Below are 7,618 nucleotides of genomic sequence, written 5' to 3'. Positions count from 1 at the left end.
CTGGAGGCACAGGGAATCCAGGGTGGATGATAACTTTAGGACCAGGGGTGTGATTGGCGATACTGGGAGCGTAGAGAGTGAGTGGGTTGGAAAGGGGGAACCGATTACAAGGATCTACATGTGACCTCCTCCCTGGGGGACTGACAACAGAAAAGGGGGTGAAGGGAGAAGCAGGATAGGGCAAGATATGACAAAATAATAATTTGTAAATTGTCAAGGGCTCATGAAGGAGCGGGGAGCGGGGAGGGAGGGGAAATAAAAAAGAGGACCTGATTCAAAGGGCCTAAGTTGAGAGCAAATGCTTTGAAATTGATTAGGGCAAAGAATGTACAGATGTGCTTTATACACTTGATGTATGTATATGTATGGATTGTGATAAGAGTTGTATGAGTCCCTAATAAAATGTTTAAAAAAAAAGAAAATTCATGGAAGAAGCACAACTCATTCACATATGGCTCATTATAAGTACGAATCAACTAGAATGGAAAATTTTGTGGTTGTTATTGTTTAGGCTTTTTAATTTTTTAAGAGATAATTTTATTGGGGACTCTTACAACTCTTGTTACAATCCATACATCGATTGCATCAGGCATGTTTATAAATATCTTGCCGAGTCGAGGAGACCCCGCGCAGTGCTGCCAACGCCCTGGTGGAGAAGCTGAGGTCAACATCGAGTTTGAAATTAAAAGTGGATACAATACTATTTCAGCAATGCAGACAATAAAGTGTGTTGTTGTAGGTGGTGGTGCCGTTGGTAAAACATGTCTCCTGACATCCTACACAACAAACAAATTTCCATCCGAATATGTACCAACTGTTTTTGACAACTATGCAGTCACAGTCATGATTGGTGGAGAGCCATATACTCTCAGACTTTTTGATACTGCAGGGCAAGAGGATTATGACAGATTACGGCCGCTGAGTTATCCACAAACAGATGTATTTCTAGTCTGTTTTTCAGTGGTCTCTCCATCCTCATTTGAAAATGTGAAAGAAAAGTGGGTACCTGAGATAACACACCACTGTTCAAAGACTCCTTTCTTGCTTGTTGGAACCCAAATTGATCTCAGAGATGACCCCTCTACTATTGAGAAACTTGCCAAGAACAAACAGAAACCCATCACCCCAGAGACTGCCGAAAAGCTGGCCCGTGACCTGAAGGCTGTCAAGTACGTGGAGTGTTCTGCACTCACACAGAAAGGCCTAAAGAATGTATTTGACGAAGCAATATTGGCTGACCTGGAGCCCCCAGAACCGAAGAAGAGCCGCAGGTGTGTGCTGCTATGAACATCTCTCCAGAGCCTTTCTGCAAGCTGATGTCAGCATCATACTAAGAGCAATGTTTAAATCAAACTAAAGATTAAAAATTAAAATTCATTTTTGCAATAATGACAAATGCCCTGCACCTACCCACATGCATTTGTGTGAGACAAGGTCCCTATGTATGTAGGTGTGCCCCCCGCCCTCTCCCTGTACTAGTTAATTTTGAGTAATTGTATAGTGTCTGAAAAGTGATCAGTACTAGTTTTTGTTCTGTTGTTTCAAGGAGATTTTTTTTTTAAGCAAGGCATGCTTGGTGATGACTCTGTAACAAACTAATTCGAATTTTTGAAGCTGCTCCCTGGTTCCACTCTGGAGAGTAATGAGTAATCTGGGACATCTTAGTGTTTTGTGTTGTTTTTCCTTTTATGGGGGTGGGTGGGGGGGGAGTGTGTGGGGAGCTCATTTTACTTAGTTTTATTTTTAATTCATTAACCAGTGGATAACCCCCGAGGGGAGAAAGACGGGATTGCAGTCACATTCCACTTAGAGATCAAGTTTAGAAACCATGTTCCCCACCTGGTGCTCTTAGGAAGGAGTATGGTAAATGCCTCGTTCAATAACATACTCCTTTTTGAAAGTTGCCTTTCTCTCCACCCCAGAGTAGGTCCAGTATTTGATGAAACTCATGACAGTGGGTGGAGCCTCTCTTGCCCCTCCTCTTTTCTAGGATGCACTATATACTTGACTGTGACTTTCAAGGAAATTTGTTTGCCATTTGCTGAGTTTTGGGAAGTTAATTTCTAACTTCTTACACTGAAAAATGATAAAAGTATTGCACCTTTAAAAATACACCAAATGAATTGAGTTCATAATTTAAAAAATTGTTTTCCTTGTCAGTCATTGTCGGATATGCTTAACTTAGATGTGCAGCTTAATAGGACATGATACTGTGTTCCTAGAACACAACCGGAGACCTGGTGGACAGAGGACGTATGAGGGGTGGTGCTAGCAGACAGATATCTATGGAATGATTCACATCCTCTTTCAAGTGATGGGGATGGAGGCCTGCTTCATTAAGAAGCTGGGGGTGGGGTGGGGGTGGGGAGAACATTTAACAACATGGGGACCAGTCAGGGGAATCCCCTTATTTCAGTTTTTACATGCAAGGAACCCTAGAGCAGCCAGTTGAGGCTCTCTAGTTTAATAAATATCATGGAACGAGTCTTAAGAAGACTCTACTTAAGTGTTAATAGGGATTTTATCAGCTTATTTTGGTGCAGTTTCCAATTTCTTAAAATGTTTAGGTTATCTTTTCTACCTTCCCCAAATTCTAATTCTTGTAGAATCATTAGTGTTGAACCATTGCTTTTTCATGTCTCAATTCTTTGTATATGCATTCTTTTCAGATGTATTAAACAAACAAAAACTCTGTAAAAAATAAATATGTTGCCTTCATTCTTTCCTAGACATTTACTTTCTGTTGAGCCCTTGGTATCAGCTCCTCTTTTTTACCCCCTCCCCCTGTTGTTTAGATTATTTAAAAAAATTTAAGGCTTAGCCTGCTCTCCATAAGGGTAGCAGGTGAATTCAGGCCAAAGCAGCAGGACCAATCCCTTCAGGTTAAGTAGCTCTCTAATCCCTAGCCCTGGAGATGTGATGTGCAAGGTAGTTTAACTGCTTTGGGCAGCAGTATATCTAACATACAGGGCTGACATTTAAAAAACACCATCTCCTTTCTAAAATATAATTTTCATCAATAATCATGAAATTAAAGGAATATTCATAGTGACTGACCAAAATGCAATAGTCAAAGTTTTCTTTCATTGAACTTTTTAATAAATAAGCATTAAAAATAACAATGATAAAGTAATCATTTCAATTTTGAAAGATACTACTAAATTCAATAAAATCTTTCATATATCAATTTACTTGCAGGTGAAAATATTATCATTCATAGTTTGCACTATTCTTTGCTTTAAATTAGGAGTGCTGGCGTCATAGTGGTTAAGTATTGGGCAGCTAACTCATCAGGAGTTTGAAACCGCCAGTCCCTTCTCAGGACCAGGATGAGGCTTTCTACTCTGGGAAAGAGTTCCAGTCTCAGAAACTCACAGGGGCAGTTCTACCCTGCCTGATGGGTTCACTCTATGTTGGCATTAACTCAGTGGCATTGAGTTTGGGTTGTTTTAAATTTATGATTAAACATAATCATAAATTTAAAACTCCAGTCAGTCACATATAATGAGACAATCAAATTGAACGAGAGAGAATGGAAACAGCTCAAATTCTGTTACAATCACCATGCTGCCTTAATTTATCTAAACTCTATTATGTAAATGCAGAAACAGATCCTTCCATAGGTACAGGATATATGAAATGCTTCCCAAAGCAAACTTGAATGATTCTGAACCATTAGAAATGTATTCTCAAGCAACCACGTATGTTAGGGAGTCTCTGACTTAACTCTGTGCAAAATAAGATGCTTCTTAGAGGACAAGCGGCCAATTGCTACACACACATACATATCTGATGCATGTGTTCATTTATAATCTTATGCATTATGACGTTTATTAGTCACCACAGAAGTGTTTTTAGAACATCAATCGATACAGGATTCTTTGTTCTAGGAGAGAGTGCTTGACGTCATACAGAATTGTCAGTGTGTGACTGTAATAAGCACACAACCTTCTTAGGCTGTTTTATTATTATTTTTAATTCTCTAAAGACAGAGCACCCTTTAGTACCTGGTACTGTTTTTATTACTGCTCTCAGAATGCCAATGCCACAGGAAATGAGAGGGGAAATAGGAACTATAACTTAAACTGGGTTTAACTATATCTGTAACTAAAACTGGATTTAATAAGGTTTTCCCTCTCCTCTCTCCATTCCAGCCCTAGTGGGAACCCAACAATCCCAAGTGAGCTCTCGGGTCTGGCAACAGGGCAAGGCGTCTGCTCCACGCTGGTTTTCGCAGGTTCTACAATGATAGCACATGGTACCTATCTGTTGGGCATGTGTAAAACGGGAGTTAGGGTGTGTGGGGGTCACATAGGGTGAGGCTGCTAAGGTGGTGACAAGCACTAATAATATGTACAAAATGAATTTGTGCCCTCTCCTGGAAATACTGGGAAATTTGGGGTCTAAGATTGTATAGTTAAACAGCTTCTTTCTTCAAGAAGTCCAAATTGCCTCACAGTTAGCTCTTAATTCATATGTTCAGTTATCCTGTGAATGTGATAAGAGATAGCTAGAGCCAGTTTACTAAGAAGGAATTTGTGATGGGGATATTCAGCAATTTCTTCCCAGGGTGAATTTATGAAACCAGAAACGGATTTTAGATTTATTTATAAGGAAGCAAAAAAAATCGGATCCAATTAATAACAAGCTACTATTTAAAGCTGTTCCCGTAATTTGGCAATATCTGGTGAGGTTGGAGATGTATATTCGTAATGGCCCATTCCTTCCACTATATTCATTCTAGTCGTCTAAACTTGGACAATAAGATGTGCACAGGAAGGTGCTGACAGTCCAGGTTTTTGGTCCTCAGCCGTGGGTTTTCTCAATGCTCCCAAAGACCCCTGGGAAGGTCACCTTCCTTGGAGCCACAAGAGGTGCTGCGCTTTGTTGTAGAGAAACTCATGGGGTGTGTTTGCTGAGAAAGGGCGGCCAGCTGGCCCTCTACACAGCTGCTCTATACAGCTGTGGGCTTCTCGGGTTGTCTACAGTGCAGCCAAGGTCACTCTACCTCATGCTTCCCACTGCAGGCCTCTGTCCTCGGCACCAGAGAGGTGCAGACCTCGGGGCCCCTGCAGGCAAATGCTCCTGACAGGCCCAGGAGCCTGCATACAAGTAGCAGGCAGGGGTGGGAGGTTCCTGGCTTGTGCCTACACACCTGCTGGCTAGGGGTGCTGAGGCTCAGTGAGTTCAGATGCCGCAGCTCCACCTGGGGAGCTGCTCAGACATGAAGGAAGTGCACCCCCAATGAAGTGAACTTTGACCCCTGTGAGGTGAAGTGTGGGAGAGACCCCAATGATGAAACCTTCTGAAAAGAAATGTTTTCATGTGGCTTCCCTGGCACGTTCCCATATGCCGGGAAACATGACTGAGCTGTCTGGGAAGGGTGAGGCCACCCTGAAACAAGTTTGCTTCTCTACCTTGCTGCCATGCCACCTGCCCTCTGGATTCGCACTTGTGCCTTCCCAGCAGAGCTTTAGAGTGTAACCCCCGTAACGCCTCGCCTCAGACAAAGGATGGTGACTGCAGCAACATTTTCAGAATGCTCAGCTATCCCTCGATGATTAGAAAAAGTACTGAAGTCATTCATGCAAAGAAAAAGAGCGAAGTTAGAGACAGGCGGGAGTTAGGGGTAATGGGAGTTTCTAAACTGGAAACTAGGATTTAAGTCAACACGGTCTCAGAGGGGAAAGAATAACCCATGACTGAGACTGTTTCCCTTCTGTTCGCTTTTTCTGCAGCAAACTCCACTTTAAATGACTGAAAATTTCCCGTGAAGCCGTGGAATCTCTTTTGAAACATATAAACATGTGAATACGACACACATTTCCTATTACTGCTGCTAAGGAGCCCTGCTCACGCTGGCAAGGAAAGGAGGGTGTTTCGAACCTGTGGCTCTGAGGGAGAAGGAGCCCGCCACTAGGATGACTTCCATGAAGACCCCGGAAGCGCTCTGAAGTGGAATGGACTCGATGGCACCCAACAACACTAATCTTGCTGCTGCCACGGGAAGCTGGTGGCGCATCACGCATGGCCCATCGTGCTGTGCTGCACACAGGGACCTCGTGGGATGGAAGGTGAGTTACAGGCCAGCCAATAACAACAGAATCGCTCCTCTCACAAATCGCTAGTTAATGTCTTCTAGCAGCACACATTTATTTACTGAAATCCAGGAGGTCAGGATTTCTGGAGGTCTCCAGGAAGAAGCCTTTCTTCTCCCAGCTTCCCAAGAGGCTGCCTACATTCCTTAGCTCACGTCTTGTCCTCACACCATCCCAAGGGCTTGCTGTCATCACGACAGGTCTGGCTGGATTCGGGTCAGCCCGCTCCCTTCTCCCTCACCACCCTGCCTGCAGGTCCATCCTCATCTCAAAACCCCGAATCGACCAGCAATCCCACCTGCAAGATCTAGGGCAGGGATCATCCCCGGCGGCAGGCATTTGGGTGTGGTCGTTATTCAGCTGACCAATGGTTAGCGCAGAGGAGCAAACAGAGCCGATGTTCAGAAAAGCAGCAGTACTTACGGGAAGAAAGCAGTGCTGTGTCAGAATCCCCGCAGAATCAAATTCCTCACACCGACTTTCCCAGGAGGGGACTTCGGCTCACCGCCTCCAGGCTTTCCCAGGGGTGGAAATTGGCTCCTCCCATACCTGTGGGAGTGAAGTTCGGTTCTGCCAATGTCTGGTTGCCTGGTGCACACACCTAACCGCTGTGCCACAAACCAAGTCACTGTAAACCCAAAGGGGCGTCCCTTCTCCTTGGGAATTACTAATTCTGGAAGCTAATTATCTCAAATCATATTATAGATTTAGGGAAAGAGGAAAGGCCGTCACCAGACTGTCTTAAAAATTAAACTTTAACGTGCCTGACACAATCACCCTTGTCTTTGTTTCTTGCCGAGCTCCCCAGAATGCGTCTCGTTTCTATTTCAGTTGTCCTAGTTTCTCGTTGCTGCGATAACAGAAATACACCAAATGGGTGGCATCAATCAACAGAAACCTAATTTCTCGCCGGTTAGGAAACTGGGAATCTGCATTCAGGGCTCGAGGGGAGACGTTCTTTGCCCTCTCGGTGTTTGTTTCTCTGCGCCTGCTCAGCTTTTTCTCTCTCTCAACTATGATTGGCTTACGCACAGTCTACCACGATAGGTCTCATTAACATAACAAGGCCAGCCTCTTCCTACATGGAACACATTTTAATCCATACCACCGGTTTTTTTGTTGTTGTTTGGAAATAATATTTTACTGTATTTTTGATGAACATGTACACAGCAGATTAGGTTTCCATTCAACAGTTTCTATTCAAATTGTCCAGTAACATTGGTTACATTCTTCTTAGCAATGCAGGAACATTTTCACTATTTCCATTCTGGTTTTTCTATTTCCAATAATCTAGTTTATCTGATTAAAACAATAGTTTTATTGGCATATAGTTCACATCATACAATTTAATCATTCAACATCTTAAGAAGAGTTGTGAAATCATCACCACAATCCGTTTCCAAACATTCTCTTCTCACACCCACTGTTGTTAGCGCTCCTGTTCCCCACAGGCTTGCCTGCCATGTCCCTAGGGAATTGTTAATCCCTTGACTGTCTTTACAGATTCGCCTATCCTGGAT

General features: G+C 43.3%; 1 pseudogene; it reads left to right on the top strand.

Annotated features, from left to right (window-relative positions):
• Window positions 1-618: 618 nt before the first annotated feature.
• On the top strand, window positions 619-1,554 carry LOC142447127 (cell division control protein 42 homolog pseudogene; annotated as a pseudogene).
• The last annotated feature ends 6,064 nt before the right edge of the window (window positions 1,555-7,618 follow it).

This window comes from Tenrec ecaudatus, chromosome 4 (assembly GCF_050624435.1).
Source record: "Tenrec ecaudatus isolate mTenEca1 chromosome 4, mTenEca1.hap1, whole genome shotgun sequence".
Classification (NCBI taxonomy): domain Eukaryota; kingdom Metazoa; phylum Chordata; class Mammalia; order Afrosoricida; family Tenrecidae; genus Tenrec; species Tenrec ecaudatus.
Note: the sequence above shows the minus strand (reverse complement) of the source record. Positions and strands in the feature narration are given on the sequence as shown.